We start from the raw sequence: 19,026 nt of genomic DNA, 5'->3' as shown, positions 1-19,026 counted from the left end.
CACAAACAATTTCATCTATATTTTATTTTTAAGTTATCAGTAAAACTGCAACTATTTTTAGAGTCCACGTGTTTCAGTTATTATGTTTTTTTCTTTTTTGCTAGTTTATGTGTGAGAAGGCCCGGCATGGCCTGGTGGTTAAGGCGCTCAACTCGTCATCTGAGGGTTGCGGTTTCGAATCTTCGTCATACCAAACATGCTCGCCTTTTCAGCTGTGGGGGCATTAATGTGAGGGTCAATCCCACTATTCGTTGGTAAAAGAGTAGCCCAAGAGTTGGCGGTGGGTGGTGATGAATAGCTGCCTTCCCTCTAGTCTTACACTGCTAAATTAGGGACGACTAGCACAGATAGCCTTTGAGTAGCTTTGTGTGAAATTCATAACAAACTCATGTATGAGAAGCCTTACATAGATCGTTTGTATTTAAATTGTCAGTTAAACAACTTTATAACATTTGAAGAAATGATTTCAGTGTTCTTTAAATTTAAACTTGTATTTTTCATGCAATTTTAAAGTCAGTCTTTCTATCTAGTATTAACTATTATTATAACAGATGTTTATTTCATACAATTTTAAAGTCAGTCTTTCTATCTAGTATTAACTATTATTATAACAGATGTTTATTTCATACAATTTTAAAGTCAGTCTTTCTATCTAGTATTAACTATTATTATAACAGATGTTTATTTCATACAATTTTAAAGTCAGTCTTTCTATCTAGTATTAACTATTATTATAACAGATGTTTATTTCATACAATTTTAAAGTCAGTCTTTCTATCTAGTATTAACTATTATTATAACAGATGTTTATTTCATACAATTTTAAAGTCAGTCTTTCTATCTAGTATTAACTATTATTATAACAGATGTTTATTTCATACAATTTTAAAGTCAGTCTTTCTATCTAGTATTAACTATTATTATAACAGATGTTTATTTCATACAATTTTAAAGTCAGTCTTTCTATCCAGTATTAACTATTATTATAACAGATGTTTATTTCATACAATTTTAAAGTCAGTCTTTCTATCTAGTATTAACTATTATTATAACAGATGTTTATTTCATACAATTTTAAAGTCAGTCTTTCTATCTAGTATTAACTATTATTATAACAGATGTTTATTTCATACAATTTTAAAGTCAGTCTTTCTATCTAGTATTAACTATTATTATAACAGATGTTTATTTCATACAATTTTAAAGTCAGTCTTTCTATCTAGTATTAACTATTATTATAACAGATGTTTATTTCATACAATTTTAAAGTCAGTCTTTCTATCTAGTATTAACTATTATTATAACAGATGTTTATTTCATACAATTTTAAAGTCAGTCTTTCTATCTAGTATTAACTATTATTATAACAGATGTTTATTTCATACAATTTTAAAGTCAGTCTTTCTATCTAGTATTAACTATTATTATAACAGATGTTTATTTCATACAATTTTAAAGTCAGTCTTTCTATCTAGTATTAACTATTATTATAACAGATGTTTATTTCATACAATTTTAAAGTCAGTCTTTCTATCTAGTATTAACTATTATTATAACAGATGTTTATTTCATACAATTTTAAAGTCAGTCTTTCTATCTAGTATTAACTATTATTATAACAGATGTTTATTTCATACAATTTTAAAGTCAGTCTTTCTATCTAGTATTAACTATTATTATAACAGATGTTTATTTCATACAATTTTAAAGTCAGTCTTTCTATCTAGTATTAACTATTATTATAACAGATGTTTATTTCATACAATTTTAAAGTCAGTCTTTCTATCTAGTATTAACTATTATTATAACAGATGTTTATTTCATACAATTTTAAAGTCAGTCTTTCTATCTAGTATTAACTATTATTATAACAGATGTTTATTTCATACAATTTTAAAGTCAGTCTTTCTATCTAGTATTAACTATTATTATAACAGATGTTTATTTCATGCGATTTTAAAGTCAGTCTTTCTATCTAGTATTAACTATTATTATAACAGATGTTTAAGCTTATTGTCTCAGAGTTTAGCAAACTTCCGAGAGATGGACTGATATTCAACCATGGGATATTCAGGTATAATATCCAACTACTTATAATGAACATAGAGAGTAAAGGATAATAAATAACACCAGTTTGTACATCTAATAAAATCTTTAGTCATAAAACTATTTTGTGATAACTTCCACCTATTCAGTTTCTGCATTATTTACGACTAGAAAGTTCCTGAGGTCAAGGCGTTTGAAAGAAAAGAGCAAATCCAAGATATTTTTATAGTTGGACCAAGTCCTACTGCGGTATCCCACAACCCTTTGAGTTACATATTTAAATCACTCCTCAATATAGTTATGGCCATCTCAAGCAAGTTTGCTCAGTTTTGTTTTGTTTTACCTTTTGCTTTAATAAGAGAACTTCCTAGAATTTCATACAGAAATGCGTGTATGCTAGCTAGACTGAGACTTAAGAACAAAAATCGCAGCATGTAACGTGTCTGCAAAATAATTACTACATCTATACGACCTTCAGATATCCCATCAACATAGTTGTGACCAGCTACAAGTAGACACTGTACGAACATTCAAGAAAATTACATACACGAATTATAGACATAGCTTATGCTAATCGCTTCATTATTTCGAGGGTCCTCCATTTCCCGTCCTTCAAAATGATCTTCAGTGACCAAATGAGGCTTTAATTAAACTATAGACCGAAAACTTCAGTAAACAGTTGAAGTAAAATAAAAGACTACAACTCAAATTGAAATGTAATAATCCAAAACAAAACAGCCATAAATGAAAAAACTACAAATAAAAACATAACTGAAAGTAACTTTTAAAATAAAATTATGTCTGTTTTTGAATCTAACCCAAAGCGACACGAGGGCTATCTGCACTAGCCTTCCCTAATATAGTAATTTAAGACTAGAGGAAAGACATCTAGTCATCATCACCCACCGCCAACTCTTGGGATACTCTTTTCCTAACGAATAGTTGGATTGACCGTCACATAATAACGTCCCCACGACTGAAAGAGCTAGCATGTTTGGTGTGACGGGGATTCGAACTTGCGACCTTCGAATTATGAGTACTGTAACCAAAAGTTAAGAAATACAACTGGAAACAATGAAATAACATTAAAAGTAGAATTGTAATAAATTATATTGAAATAAATTCCGAACAAACAAAGTCACTTGTTTAAATGCTACCCGATGACACTGGATTCGATACTTGTTGTGGAAACTGAACAAATAATCTTTTTTTCGGCTTTGTTGTTATAAACAAAGTGACCTATTAATTACCTATTACATAAATTAAATAAAATACGAGCCGGCTTATGCATCGTACAACAAATGTTAAAAATATAACAGTGAACAAAAAGATATATATATATATATATACAAGTAAACTTTAAAATATAGACAAAAATAAAATTCATGTTGCATACTAATGAGAACGGTACAAACAGGTTGCACTTTCAGACAGGTGATAGAAAGCTGCACGTATCACCTCTCGCCCTCTGTATGCCACCCACTTCCTCATTGGAACCCTCCTCCCGAAGACGTCGGTTGTTTTCTACCAGATACTGATGTTTGTGGTTAGGATACACTAAACCCAATCTCTTTTACAATGCAGTACCCAGATCACAGTCGGTTCATCGGGTTAGGCCCGAGAGTGGTGCTGCTAATGGTACACTGCTACTGAACTAATATATGAACAAACCCACATTATGGTTCTTAAGTAGTATGTGGTGGGTGCTTTACTTTATTTTTATTTTCCTTCAATCGTAATTAATGGGCGACAACTAGTTGTCCAAGGATTAGGATATTTAGAGTGATAAACTTGTGTATACTAGATGCCCCAAATTTTACATGGATAGACTATCTTTGTCGGGCCCGGCATGGCCTAATGGTTAGGGTGCTCGACTCGTAATCTGAGGGTTACACCAAAAATGCTCGCCCTTTCAGCCGAGAGAGTTATAATTTTATAGTCAATCCCACTATTTGTTGGTAAAAAAGTAGCCCTAGAGTTGGAGGTGGGTGGTGATGACTAACTGCTTTCCCTCTAGTGTTACACTGCTAAATTAGGGATGACTAGCGAAGATAACCCTCGTATATCTTTGCGCGAAATTCAATCACAGACGTACACTATCTGTGCTCTGCCTACCGTGGGGAATTGAACCCGTTGTATGTCCGTAAACCTACTTACAGGGGATACATTTTCTGTGATGAAATGTGTGAAACTGACTCTTATTAAAACATATGACTATAAATAACACGCTCCGCTTTATTTGCATTTAACTACTGATCGATAAGCAATGACTGGTTCAGTAAACCTTTCTGACAAGGTGGTCTGGTCTCGGTAGTGTCCTACATCATATTTTCATCCAGTTATCAGCAAGTGAAATTTGACGGATCAAGGTTAGTAAGCTAAGATAACATTTAAACACCTTCATATAATTTGTTATGCTAACCCTAACTGCTTTGGGGTAGAAACTGTATTCCGTGTTCAACGTCAGCCACAAAACACACATTTCAAAATCACATGACACAGCTCTTCTCAGTCTATCGAGTACTCACACGCATCAAAAATAAGTTGTTCTTTTACGATAATATGTTCACATTGAAACATTTCACTTATTAATTTGAGTAATTTCTCTTCGTGTCTGTTTGTCTTATGGGAAAGCCATAATGGGCTAGATGCTGTGTCTACTGCGGAGAATCGGACCCTGACACATCACAGGAATTTCTCTTAAGTGTGTTTGTTAATCTCAGTGCAAAACTTCATAATGGGTTGTACGCATTTTGGCCATCACAGGGATCGAACCTCAACTTTAATGTTATAAATTTTCAAGCTTTTTTACTGAGCCACCTGGTGGCTGTAAGTGTTTGTACAAGGATTCACGTGAGCACCTGTTCATATTATATTACTATGTTGTAGAATTATTCACCTAAGCATAACTTTGATTTATAAATATGTATATTTATTTAATCTGGCAATGAATTATCATAACGAAACGTTTCTCGTATTTTTGCTAAAAAATGGCGACTTTGAATCCGTGATGTTACGAATTTCGTTTCTGATGAGATTGAAGTATTTTCAAATTAATTATATTTTCACTGTCTATTACTTGTATTAGAAATGGAGACCTGAAGATGACCTAGGAAGGTCGAAACGGTGTTCTCTCCTTATCAGTAAGTGTTAATTCCCATACAAGCCGTTGCGAGATACGTTTTTTATTTCAAGTGGGTTTTTCATCATCAAGAAATGGAGACTTGTCATCAGAATGGTACATAAATGACTTTTTTGTTTCATAAAACTGTTCTAAGTAAAGTCACGATTTTACACCAAATCAAATGGCCCGACACGGCCAGGTGGTTAGAACGTCCAACTTGTAATTTGAGGGTCAGGGGTTTTGAGTCCTCATCACACCAAATATTGCTCACCCTTTCAGCCGTGGAAACGTTATAATGTGCAATAAATCCCATTTTTTCGTTGGTAAAAGAGTAGCCCAAAAGTTGGCGGTGGTTGGTGACCACCAGCTGTTTTACCTCTGGCCTTACACTGCTAAATTAGGGTCGGCTCGTGCAGATAGCCCTCTTGTAGCTTTGTGCGAAATTCATACAAATAAATGTACACTAAATCCCACAAACCCGCTTTACAAGATGGTGGGGTTTACCATGAAAGATAAAAAAGAATGAAACAGATTAGAATATTTCAAGGATTTCACTTTCACACGAAAACTAATAGTTGGTATTTGATATAATGTGTAGTAATAACACGAAAAAAATTTGACAATACCTTAAGGTAGAGTAATAAACAAGAAGAAACGGTCAAGTTTTCTCAGCAACAATGAGAACCACTTGTCCCTAATTTATACAGTTTAGCTTTAAATTGACATAACAGTTCGGCCATTTTCCACATGAGTGTGCGTAAATCTTTGATTGGTAATTAAAGTTTAAATGACTGAATGACGTGATTTGAAACATCAGGGGTGGGGTAACATAGATTTGCTCGAAATCAAGATATTTTAAGAATTGTCAAAATAAAAAAAACAAACGTGATGTACCTTTCGAAGTTAATGACTTCTAAGAAATGGAGAAGCTCAACAGGTTTTTGATTTACGAGAAGTAGTTCTATATGTCTAGTTTTCAGAAACTAGAATATAATTAGCTAGTTTGTATTTTTTTCAAACGACAGTTGTTAAGAAACATTGCGCAATACTATATTAAAATTACGCTGAGACTAGGTGCTTCCTAATTTATAATAATTTACTTCTGATTAAAATAATCTATTTATATAGATCAGGACTAAACAGTAACTCCCGTAATGGATTTAGTTAATTTAATGTAACAGTTTAACTGGAATTATGCAGCGTCATCAAACAAAAAATTATGTTTGGTTCTCTCATTGTTAGCGGTTTTTTCGGTCGTAATCCCAGTAATTTCTCAGAGGATTCGACTAGCCCTAAGTCTATATAATTAATCTATCAATGTAAAATAATTTTCATAATAATAAATTTATATAATAAAAAGTGCAAGTAGAGAAAATAAATACATATACGAATTAAGCATTTTAACCAGTGCTGATAATAGAACTAAGACTAAGAAAAGAATATAACTTACGTAAACAAAGACATGAATGCATATATGTATGTGTGTGCTGCTGTATTATGAAACGTTTATATCTATAAATAGTGTTATTTCACTAAGAGATTGCAGTGCTATTATAATATAAACATGTATAATTTTAAAAAACTTCTCATTGTTCTGTGTTGACAAAAAAAGGTTTCTCAATATCCTGTATCATCTGTAATCTTTAGATGAAACAATAGAATCACAAATTTACGTTTAAAAGATTGACATGAAATGTTTGCGTTTTACAAATTAAATCCAACCCAAACGTAAAATAACGTGCCATTTAATACGTCACCAGTTCAGTGAGTATATAACGCTAGTTGGTTGTAATCGGAATGAAAATATTAGACAAACATTTGCAAATACTTTAGAAAGAGGGCTGTTAGTGTTTTAATGAAACATTTTATCATACGTAAAATAAAAATACTGGTATACCTCTTCGTTGGTAGTGACATCCTGTTACGCGAAAACGTGCATGCTATTCGCACGTGGCCTACGTTGCGCGTGAAGAATCTCCACCACAGTAAAATGTATGTCAGACGTGAACTTTGTTGTTGCCCTAGATCTCAGACAAAATCGCCTAAAGTCACTAAATATCTAACGGAGGTTACGCAGTGAACATGGTGTTCTATTCTGTGAATGTACTGGAAAGTCATAAACTAAGCCTAATCCTTTCGAAAGTGACAGAAAATTCCCCGGTTTTAAAGACAGTAAAATAACTGGATTACAGCTCAGAAGGAAATGCCATCGCCAGATAAGTGTGTGATTATGTTCGTATGCACTGAAGCTCGAAAACACGAAATTCTTTCATAGTTTCACTCTAGAAACAAAAAAAGGAATATAACCACGACTCACCCACGTCAAATAATAATAGAACCACGACTCACCCACGTTAAATAATAGTTAGATATGCATGATTTTTAAGATTTTGAGCTGAAAATAAAATACTGTTTTGTTTATTAAACTGTAAGCTGCACAATGGGCTATTTACGCTATGCCCGCTAAATTTTAGCGTTGTAAGTACTCCAGGCTACTCATTAACCACCGAGAGGGGCAGGAAAACTAATAATTTAATGCCCAATTAGTATAGTGAAAAGACTTGCTAAAACATCTTCCTTCAACCCTGGTTACGTTTAGATCGAATAAATAAACATGGGTGCGAGGGGAGGGGTGTAGGAACCTGTAACGTTTACCCCAATTTTTTATCTAGTAGAAGTGCCCTTTCGAATAGTGAACGGGAATTTGACTGTAAATAATTACCAGGGAAAGTTTGTTTCATAGTAGCAACTAAGATGCCCTCAGTCGTTGGCCCTCCCAACTGAAGATCCGTTTCTCTGTCTGTGTAGAGAAAGCTTTTGATGCGTTTCAGAATTTCTCCATTTACTTATACAGTGGTACCTCGGTTCTCGAACGACTCCCTTCTCGAACAATTCGGTTTTCGAACATATTGTTTGAGAAAAAAATGTCTCTGTTGTCGAACATAAACTCGGTTCCCGAACCAAGCTGTCGTGGCCCGAACGCCCGAAATAACCCGACTGATGACCCGAAAGACCCTTCGACCATTTTCGACCGACGTTAAGCTTGTCCAAAATATTTTACCCGCACCTGTCGCTCAGTCCACACCCCCGATAAAATCTGCTGTGAACGTTCTCGTTTTTCTTTTTGTTGTTTTTCTAAATATTCTGATTAAATGAGCCACCATGGGGTCAAAGAAGGACAATGAAAGCAGCAAACCAAAAAGAAAAGTTGTTAGAGCCACAATAGAGGTGAAAAAAGATCTCATAGCGAAGTGTGAGAGTGGTGTTCGCGTGTCTGACCTTGCTACACAGTTTGGTATGGTGGAGTCTACAGTTTGCACCATACTGAAAAATAAAGAGGTCATCAAAGGAGCTGATGTTGCAAAAGGAGTGACAGTGTTTACAAAACAAGATCACAAACAATGGAAGAGGTAGAAAAACTGTTGTTGATTTGGGTAAACGAAAAACAGTTAGCTGGTGATAGCATTTCTGAGACCATCATTTGTGAGAAAGCAAAACAGTTGCATGCTGACCTCCTGAAAAACACCCCTGGAACGAGTGCTGATACAAGTGATGCCTTTAAGGCTAGTAGGGAGTGGTTTGAAAAATTTAGGAAGAGAAGTGGCATACATAGTGTGGTGAGACATGGGGAGGGTGCCAGGCAGAAACAAACCTCATTAGACAAGTTTTTAGTGAGAAATAGGTCCAGTGAGTCTCAAGCAGGTTATGAAAAGAGAAAGAACCCCAGAAGGAGAGTTACCTGACGTTTTTATGGAAGGGGACTCCCCTTCCAAACAATAATAACCCTTCTACACTCCACGTTCCTCACCATCTTTCACTTACACCATCAGCTCTCCTCAGCACAGGTAAAGTGTAGTTAAATTTTCATTTATTGTTTTTTATTGTGTTTATAGTTTTTGTGGTTGACATGTAAGTATTATTATGCAGGTATAAATAAACAATATTTTTACTTAAAATGTTTCATAATGCGTAATTTTTGGAGGTCTGTAACGGATTAATTTAATTTACAGTATTTCTTATGGGAAAAATTGATTCGGTTTTCGAACAGCCTTCTGGAACGGATTAAGTTCGAGAACCGTGGTAGCACTATACTTACCTATAACCAATTGTGGTTAGTCAAGGAAGTCTCGCCTGTCGAAGAACGAACTATAGTTTTAAGTACGTTTCTCTAAAAATGAATAAAACTGGAATAAAAGAAAAATGGTTGAATGAGAGATTTATTCAGAAATCATTATCTGTAAAGAGTTGTCAAGTAATTCTACACCCAACAAACTAGAAATGTCTAGTGACTTTAATGTTGGCCTACCTCAAACTCCATTCCTCTGGTTAGGGTCTTCAGTAATAAAACCAGGTAAGTTCACTGACCAGAGTATACATTCTCGAAGTACATTGTTCTGACAGAGAACACTTGTGGTGAAGGCAACGTTTTTAAAAATCTACAAAAATAATTATAAATATTTTATTCCTAAGTTAAAAACAGAAGTATTTGGTAATCCTATCAGTTTTTATTCTTAAGTTAAAAATGGAAGTATTTGGTAATCCTATCATTTTTTATTCTTAAGTTAAAAACGGAAGTATTTGGTAATCCTATCATTTTTTATTCTTAAGTTAAAAACGGAAGTATTTGGTAATTCTATCAGTTTTTATTCTTAAGTTAAAAACGGAAGTATTTGGTAATCCTATCAGTTTTACGAATTTTTAAGTAAACTGTAAAATGCAAAGAAATTCCAGGATTACTTATTTCCACGGATTTACAAAACTAAAATAAGGGGTTCGATTCCTCTCGATGGACTCAGCAGGTCGCTCGATGTGGCTTTGCTATAAGAAAGCATTTATTTCCAGTTATCACAGTGTGGTGACAGGCCTGTGAGGACGTTTGAATATGTGTCATGCGCAGTGTGTAATTTAAAAGATACTTTACTTACACCAGCAACATGTGTTTATTATACAGTCGTGTCGATGCAGGTTTAAAGTCCACATAAGCGGGTAAATTGGAAGATATCAGATTCAAAATATCGGTGTTCGCAGCTGTAGGCTTGAGGTGTTCGATTGTTGTAGTGTACGCTGAACAGATATTTCAGTGTCTTTCGATGGCTCACCTTTAGGCTTGAGGCCTTACAACGCTATAATTCCAGGTTCGATTCTTCCAAAGAACTGTGGATAGCTCGAAAATCTGTTGTAAAGATCTGAGCTTAAAAAGGCATTAAGTGTTGGCGCCAATACTGTCAAGTGTATTGACATATTTGTCTTTTCATAAACTCTAGATGACACTATAAACAAACCTATTCGCAACGAGCAAACACTCCTTAATCGAATAATACTATCACAGTAAAAATCACACCAAACTTCAAAGTACTATTTTCTTAATTTTCGTGGCATTTTATATTTTAAACTAGAGGCATGTATGTAAAAAATGCATTTTAATTTTTTTTTTCGTTTCATTGCTATATACAGGTCTTCTGTCTACTTTCTGGGCAGTAACCTTACCTTGCTGGAATTGTTAGGGGTGCAAACAGTGAGTTGGGGATTCAAACGACCTCCCCAGTGTTCTAGAAAGTAATTTACAAGTAAGTCCCTGTTTATTATTGTAACATAAGGTAAGTTCCTGTTTATTATTGTAACATAAAGTAAGCTGCTGTTTGTTATTGTAACATTAGGTAAGCTGCTGTTTATTATTGTAACATAAAGTAAGCTGCTGTTTGTTATTGTAACATTAGGTAAGCTGCTGTTTATTATTGTAACATAAAGTAAGCTGCTGTTTGTTATTGTAACATATTCTGCTGTTTAATTTTATTATTGTAAGATAAGGTAAACTGCTGTTTATTATTGTAACATAAAGTAAGCTGCTGTTTGTTATTGTAACATAATCTGCAGTTTATTTTTATTATTGTAACATAAGGTAAGCTGCTGTTTATTATTGTAACATAAGGTAAGCTGCTGTTTATTATTGCTCTCTTAAGTTTTGAATGCTTTTATTTCACTAGTTAAATTCTTCGTGTAGAAGACCCTCATTCTCTGGTAAATGAATCAACCTATTCCACTTGGTAGTATTAGCTATACTGATGATTATAGCAAGCAATCTTTAACTTTGCTCTTCTGTTTATTTCTTGGCCATTGTATAACTTCTTATTGAAACACTAGAAAGAAATATTTAACTTCCTTCCACTATCTTTCTGACATTCTCTTATTGAATACGTGACAACTATCATTCCAAGTGGTCACATTTTCACACGCTGTTTTCATAAATTAGTTCTACCTTCCCACGACAATGTAACAGGCATGTCTTTAAATACTGTAAACATAAATTAGATTTGTTTTATTTTACTCGTTAAAAACTCGTGTCGTTAATGTATTGAATTCTGCCTTATTCTTCAATGATTAATTAAACACCAGTGTCTGCACTACTGACTTGTTGTTCGATCGTTGCGATGACGAATGTTTACACGTGGGAAAAACGTGCAGTTTCTCATTGCTTCCATTAACATCTTTACTTTTTATAAAACTGTAATTTCCATGGTTCGACAGGCAAACGATTTTTAGCGACCGCAATCCGTGCAAATTGTAAGATCATTAAAACAAAACGCTCCAGTAAAGTATGACAACAAGTGATCATGTTGGAGTAAAATAAGACAACAAGTGATCACGTTGGAGTAAAGTATGACAAAAATTGACCATGTTGGAGTAAAATAAGACAAAAAAAGATTATGTTGGAGTAAAATATGACAAGAAGAGATGATGTTGGAGTAAAGTATGACAACAAGTGATCATGTTGGAGTAAAGTAGGACAACAAGTGATCATGTTGGAGTAAAGTATGACAAGAAGAGATGATGTTCACATTACACAGAATGTTACCACACGCTCACAGATAATGTTCACATTGCACAGAATGTTACCACACGCTCACAGATAATGTTCACATTGCACAGAATGTTACCACACGCTCACAGATAATGTCCACATTGCACTGAATGTTACCACACGCTCACAGATAATGTTCACATTGCACAGAATGTTACCACACGCTTACAGATAATGTTCACATTGCACAGAATGTTACCACACGCTCACAGATAATGTTCACATTACACAGAATGTTACCACACGCTCACAGATAATGTTCACATTGCACAGAATGTTACCACACGCTCACAGATAATGTTCGCATTGCACAGAATGTTACCACACGCTCACAGATAATGTTCGCATTGCACTGAATGTTACCACACGCTCACAGATAATGTTCAAATTGCACAGAATGTTACCACACGCTTACAGATAATGTTCACATTACACAGAATGTTACCACACGCTCACAGATAATGTTCACATTGCACAGAATGTTACCACACGTTCACAGATAATGTTCACATTGCACAGAATGTTACCACACGCTCACAGATAATGTTCACATTACACAGAATGTTACCACACGCTCACAGATGATGTTCACATTACACAGAATGTTACCACACGCTCACAGATGATGTTCACATTACACAGAATGTTACCAGCGTAAGATTAGAGGAAAGGCAGCTAGTCATCACCACCCACTGCCAACTCTTGGGCTACTTTTTTTTACCAACGAATAGTGGGATTGACTGTCACATTATAAAGGCCCCACGTCTAAAAGGGCGAGTATGTTTGGTGGGAGAGGGGTTCGAACTCGCAACCATCCGATTGCGAGTCAAGGGCCTTCATAACCTGGCCATAAGGGAATCAAAACATCATGTGCATCTCTAAAATGGTTGCATGTTATTTTGTTGATTTTTATAACGTTTCGGTTTATAACTCGGAACACGTAATGTAACTTTAGCCCAGTATTGGTAACTAATATTCTGTTTCAATTTGGTTATTCCAGAATTCTTTATTCTTGGAAACTTGAAACAGAAATGTATCGGACATGTTAATAAAGAAACACAAGGGGGAAAAAATCACGTGACTCAACAAACATGCGCAGTTACACTTAAAAAGCCATATTGAATACAATTATTGAGGTTCCAGAATACCTATCGTGTTCCATATAGGACGTTAGGCCATTGACTCGTTAAGCCACGAATGCTATATAAAGGTGTAATTGATTTGTGGGCTGATTTTCACATCACACATTTTACACAATAGACACTTACGTCGAGTTTCACATCACACATTTTATACAACAGACACTTACGTCGATTTCCACACCATAGAGAAGAAGGTAAAGAAATAATAAAATTACCTTATTAATAGAAGTCTCTCATATTTTAGGTATAAGTTAGTAACAGTAACTGTTCTAAGAAAAACTAACGTAACATAAATTTAATCTAGACAAATAAAGACAAATGAAACTTGCCAATCCGCGGTTCGAATTTAGGCGCTGTAAGTCAGTAGGAGTATTTCTTTTCTGTCGAGAGACTTATGGCTAAGAAATGGTAAATACAACTGTTGCTACTTCTTATGTGTGGAGGCCCGGCGTGGCCAGGTGGTTAAGGCACTCGACTCGTAATTTGTAGGTCACGGGTTGGAATCTCCGTCACACCCAACATGCTTGCCTTTTCAATCGTGGGGGCGTTATAATGTTACAGTCAGTTCCACTATTCATTGGTAAGAGAGTAGCTCAAGAGTTGGCGGTGGGTGGTGATGACTAGCTACCCCCCTCTTATCTTACATTGCTAAATTAGGGACGACTAGAGCAAATAGCCCTCGCGTAGCTTTACGCGAAATTCAAAACAAACCAAAACACATGTCATTTGTGACTTTCACAGTCGCTTTGATGGTATTTATTTCATGGACAACGTGGACTAGTAGATCAGAAGGTCCAAAGCTGGAGTCGCGATTTTTCCCTTAACACGCTGCCCAGTATAACGTTAAATATTCCTATTGAAACTTCCGTTTGATGAGATAACTGTAAACATATTGTGTATGATAATTAAACAAAGTATATAAAAATTCGATTATAATGTTATTATTGGCATTTTATTTTTATCACAGAAAAAACAACAGTTTCTTATTTCATACAATAGGAAGCCACTGGTGTTTTTGAGACAAGCTTAGGACTGTTCTTTATTATTCCAACATATCAAAAAGTAAATCGTATACTTGTTTGTTTTAATTACTTCGTAAAGGCTGGCATGGCCTAGCGCGTTAAGGCGTGCGCTTCGTAATCTGAGGGTCGCGGGTTCGCGCCGAAGTCGCGCCAAACATGCTCGCCCTCCCAGACAGTTATAATGTGACGGTCAATCGTACTTCCCGTTGGTAAAAGAGTAGCCCAAGAGTTGGCGGTGGGTGGTGATGACTAGCTGCATTCCCTCTAGTCTTACACTGCTAAATTAAGGACGGCTAGCACAGATAGCCCTTGAGTAGCTTTGTGCGAAATTCCAAAACAAACAAATACTTCGTAAAAAAAAGCTGTGCATAACTGTCTTTATTTTTGAACTGTCAGACCACAGGGAAAACCTTCATTGAATATATAACAATCGTCAAAACGTGTGTTTATAATTCTTATTGTAATATGTAACATTAGTCAAAACATGTAGTTATGATCGTTATTTTAAATAGGCGACATTGGTCAAAACATGCAGTTAAGATCTTTACTTTAAATAGGTGACATTGGGCAAAACACGTAGTTATGATCGTTATTTTAAATTGGTGACATTGGTCAAAACATGCAGTTAAAATCGTTACTTTAAATAGGTGATATTGGTCAAACATGCAAAACATGTAGTTATAATCGTTATTTTAAATAGGTGACATTGGTCAAAACATGTTATAATCGTTACTTTAAATAGGTGACATTGTTCAAAACATGTAGTTATAATCGTTATTTTAAATAGGTGACATTGGTCAAAACATGTAGTTATGATCGTCACTGTTGAAAAATCAAGTCACAGAAACAACTTCGATGAAACTTGATTTGTGCTAATGTTTTTTCATCAAACTTATGATGAAATATCGTTACATTTTATAGAATGAGATATGAGAGAGACACTTATATCATATTATTATTAATTTTTGACGATTATGAAGTATTTTACAAACATTCAAGAATTCAGAAAAAAATGAATCGTTTCGGTCACATTTCCCGTAGTTTCCATGTAAAACCTGGACAGTAACAAATATCTGTTGTTACTATTTCTTTGTTCATACGATTACAAAACGTAATAAAATTATTTCACTGTGATTATGAACAATTTTTTTACAGTGTACACGAAATTAACCATTTCGAACATTTACAAAACCGGAGAGTATGATTTTGGTATTATTACTATAACTCTAGTTGTTGTTGTTGTTGTTTGTAAAATAGACGAAACAGAAAAGATGGCAGGTTTTGAAATCATTGTTACATATTCAGATAAACAAAGAATGTTTAAACAGACAATGATACCATATCGTGCATCTTTTATTGTACGTATTGCGTGGGATTTTTTTGTTTGTTTGATTTTCAATTTAGCGCAAAGCTACACCAGAGTTATCTGTGCTAGTCGTCCCTAATTTAACAGTGTAAGACAAGAGGGAAGGCAGCTAGTCATCACCACCCAATGCCAGCTCTTGAGCTACTCTTTTAACAAGGAATAGTGGGATTGAACTTTACATTGTAACATCCACACGGCTGAAAAGGCGAGCATGTTTGATGTGACGGGGATTCGAACCCGCGACCCTCAGATTATGAGTCGAACGCCCCAACCACCCAGCTATGCCGAGCCGAGATATTTTGATCCAAAGAAGTTAAAAATGTAAAAGAGTCTGGCGTTTCCGGTGCTTTTAAGGAAAATTGGTTCCTTTTTATCAAATAATCTTCCAGACTGGAGGACATGGCATTGTATACAAAAGCAACAATGTTAGTTTTTTCAGGATACTATCGTTACCCATGTGACCGACGGAAGCTCTCACAATAAAACAGGGTATATTGTATCCCTGAAGCATCGTCTGATTTTCCAGTGAAAAATATTACTGTTGGTAATATCTATATAATATGCTCTATGCTATAGCAATCTTTACCCGCGAGAAAGTACATGTGATACTGTAGTTGACTGACCTAATTCTGTGAGTAGCTATGGCGACAGAAACTTAAATAGTGACGAACTTTCTATATGAAGAAAACTTGCAATATGCACACAAATTTATATATATATACATGTTTAATTGGTATTCAATACACAGTATGCTTGCAAACCACATACCTTTTTATTAGAATAGTGTTCCTGAATTCAGAAAATCCCCACATTTTGTAACAAGGTGCGAGAGAACATCTTATGCTATTTTACTTAACTTTATGGCACATAGATTCAATCATTATAAGTTCATTTGAGGTTTGTTTACTTCATATAATCCTGTTTAGTTTTGTGTTATTACACTCATGTGGATTAATTACGTTTCGCGGCCAGATAAAATCATAATTTCAACTGAATAGACTTACATCATCAAAGTGCACATTTATCCAAGTTTCAACAGGAAGTGATGTCACTGGAACAAGTTAGAGAAAGGGAACATTTCTACACGACTTTATTTAATGTTACCAAGTGCGCTGTTCTTTGGTTCCAACATGGTTAATGACTGATCAGACAATACAGAGTTTCAGTCTCTCAAGAAAACCAGTTTGTGTGAAGGCGAGTTCGTTTTACACTGTAAATACATAAATCCTGTTCTTTATATTGTAGACCTACTAATACCAGAAGTACTAACATCTTCCATCTTGTCACATAAATTGGTCCTATCAAGATGAAGAACAGTGGTTAACATGCCGGATGGTAAACTTGCAAATCCAGTGTTCGCGTCCCGGTAGAGGAAAAACAACAAACAGAAACAGCGCGTCATATCCGGGGCTGTGAGTGCATTATAATACTACGATCAATTACACTATTCGCTTATACAAGTAGCCCAAGAACTGACGGTGGGTACTGTTGACTAGCGTATACTCTATCATTTTTAAATTAGAGCTCCTTTAGCTAAATGGCAAGAGATTCTAAAACAAAATTCTTTCCGTGTCTTTCTTCGTTACTAGACTACATCCGTTTTACTGATGAATAAAAGGTGTACCAACCCATTAGATCATGCCCTTCCTCTCAGATATGTAAGTGTTAATGTTGTACGTTAACATTATAAAGACAACGGGTTTCTCTACTATTAGTATATAATCAGCGAAGTAATAAAACTAAAGGTTAGTGCTCGAGAACAAAGAATATACAGCGACGAAACACTTCAGTTTTCTTAGTTACCCACAAAGTTACACAAACGGATATCTGTGCCCTGCCCACCACAGGTATCGAAGCCCAGTTTCTAGCTTTATACGCCTGTTGACATACCGCTGTACTAGAAAAGAATCTAAAGGATTTGGAATAATAAACTTCTTCTCAAATAAGTTCTAGTGACTAGAGTTGAGAGCCAAGGATTGTGTAAAAAATACTTAACCGTAAAGGTTGGGTGAGGCATGTATTGTTTTAATGACGTGTAAATAATTCTGCGACTAAACATGAGGATTGGTTTGATTTGGTTTGAATTTCACACAAAGCTACTCGAGGGCTATCTGCGCTAGCAGCCCCTAATTTAGTAGTGTAAGACTAGAGGGAAGGCAGCTAGTCATCACCACCCACCGCCAACTCATGGGCTACTCTTTTACCAACGAATAGTGGGATTGACCGTCTTATTATAACGCCCTCACGGGGGCCTGGCATGGCCAAGCGTGTTAAGGCGTGCGACTCGTAATCTGAGGGTCGCGGGTTCGCATCCCCATCGCGCCAAACATGCTCGCCCTTTCAGCCGTGGGGGCGTTATAATGTTATGGTCAATCCCACTATTCGTTGATGAATGAGTAGCCCAAGGGAGGGGAACAAAAATGTGAAACTCCTTTCAGACAAAGTTTCGACAAATGCAAAATATAGATAATATTCATTTGCAAGCATAATTTTGAGGTTCTTTGATGGATTACAAATAACATCTTCCAAAATATTACTTACAGAATCACGATAAGTATTTACTCATAAGTCTGTTTGTTTTTATTTCGCGCAAAACTACACTAGCTATATCACCTCTCACCGCCACTTATCGAATTCTTATGATAATTGGAGAGTTATAAAAACAATCCATTTGTTTGCTTTTGCGAATTTCGCGCAAAAATTCGCGAGGACTATCTGCTCTAGCCATCCCTAATTTACCAGTGTAAGACTAGAGGGAAGGCAGCTAGTCATCACCATCCACCGCCAACTCTTGGACTACCCTTTTACTAACGAATAGCGGGATTGACAGTAACATTATAACCACACATGGTTGAGAGGACGAGAATGTTTGGTGTAACAGGGATTCGAACTCATAGTAGGAGTAAAGCGTCCTAACCACCTGGCCATTTCGAGTCTTCGTAAGTCTTACTGTTAAAGTATGTACAAGCCAATCAATATTCACATAATATTGGAACCAGTGAATAGTTTAACACCAAATCTACGAATAAAGTAATTTTATCCAAAGATTATCCCAACAGTCTCTTTCAGCTTTCTTGATATATCACTAAATGGATAATTTTTACTTTAAGCCTCATGGTAAACGTGACCAGGCTGTGAATTAGAGGATTTATGCTTCGCGACTCGTTTCCACTAAAAAAAAAAATTAAAAAAAAAATTCGGATTTTGAGGCTACGTATGTGAGCGACGGTCAAACCTCAATATTATCTTGAGTTGTTACTAGGTTTCGTTTACTGGGCTCTTCCTTCCATACCTTATTAACCCAGAATTAAGGATGGCTAGACATAGATAGCCCTTGTATAACTTTGCCCGAAATACTGAAAAAAACAACAAATCTCAATATTTAGTGACCTCTTGCAAATAATTTGTAGCTACCGAGAAAGTATTCATTTGTTTAATTGTTGTTAGGCGCAAAGCTACAAAATGGA

Source organism: Tachypleus tridentatus, chromosome 3 (genome assembly GCF_004210375.1).
Source record: "Tachypleus tridentatus isolate NWPU-2018 chromosome 3, ASM421037v1, whole genome shotgun sequence".
Classification (NCBI taxonomy): domain Eukaryota; kingdom Metazoa; phylum Arthropoda; class Merostomata; order Xiphosura; family Limulidae; genus Tachypleus; species Tachypleus tridentatus.
The sequence above is the reverse complement of the archived record's forward strand: the minus strand, read 5'-3'. Positions refer to the sequence as shown.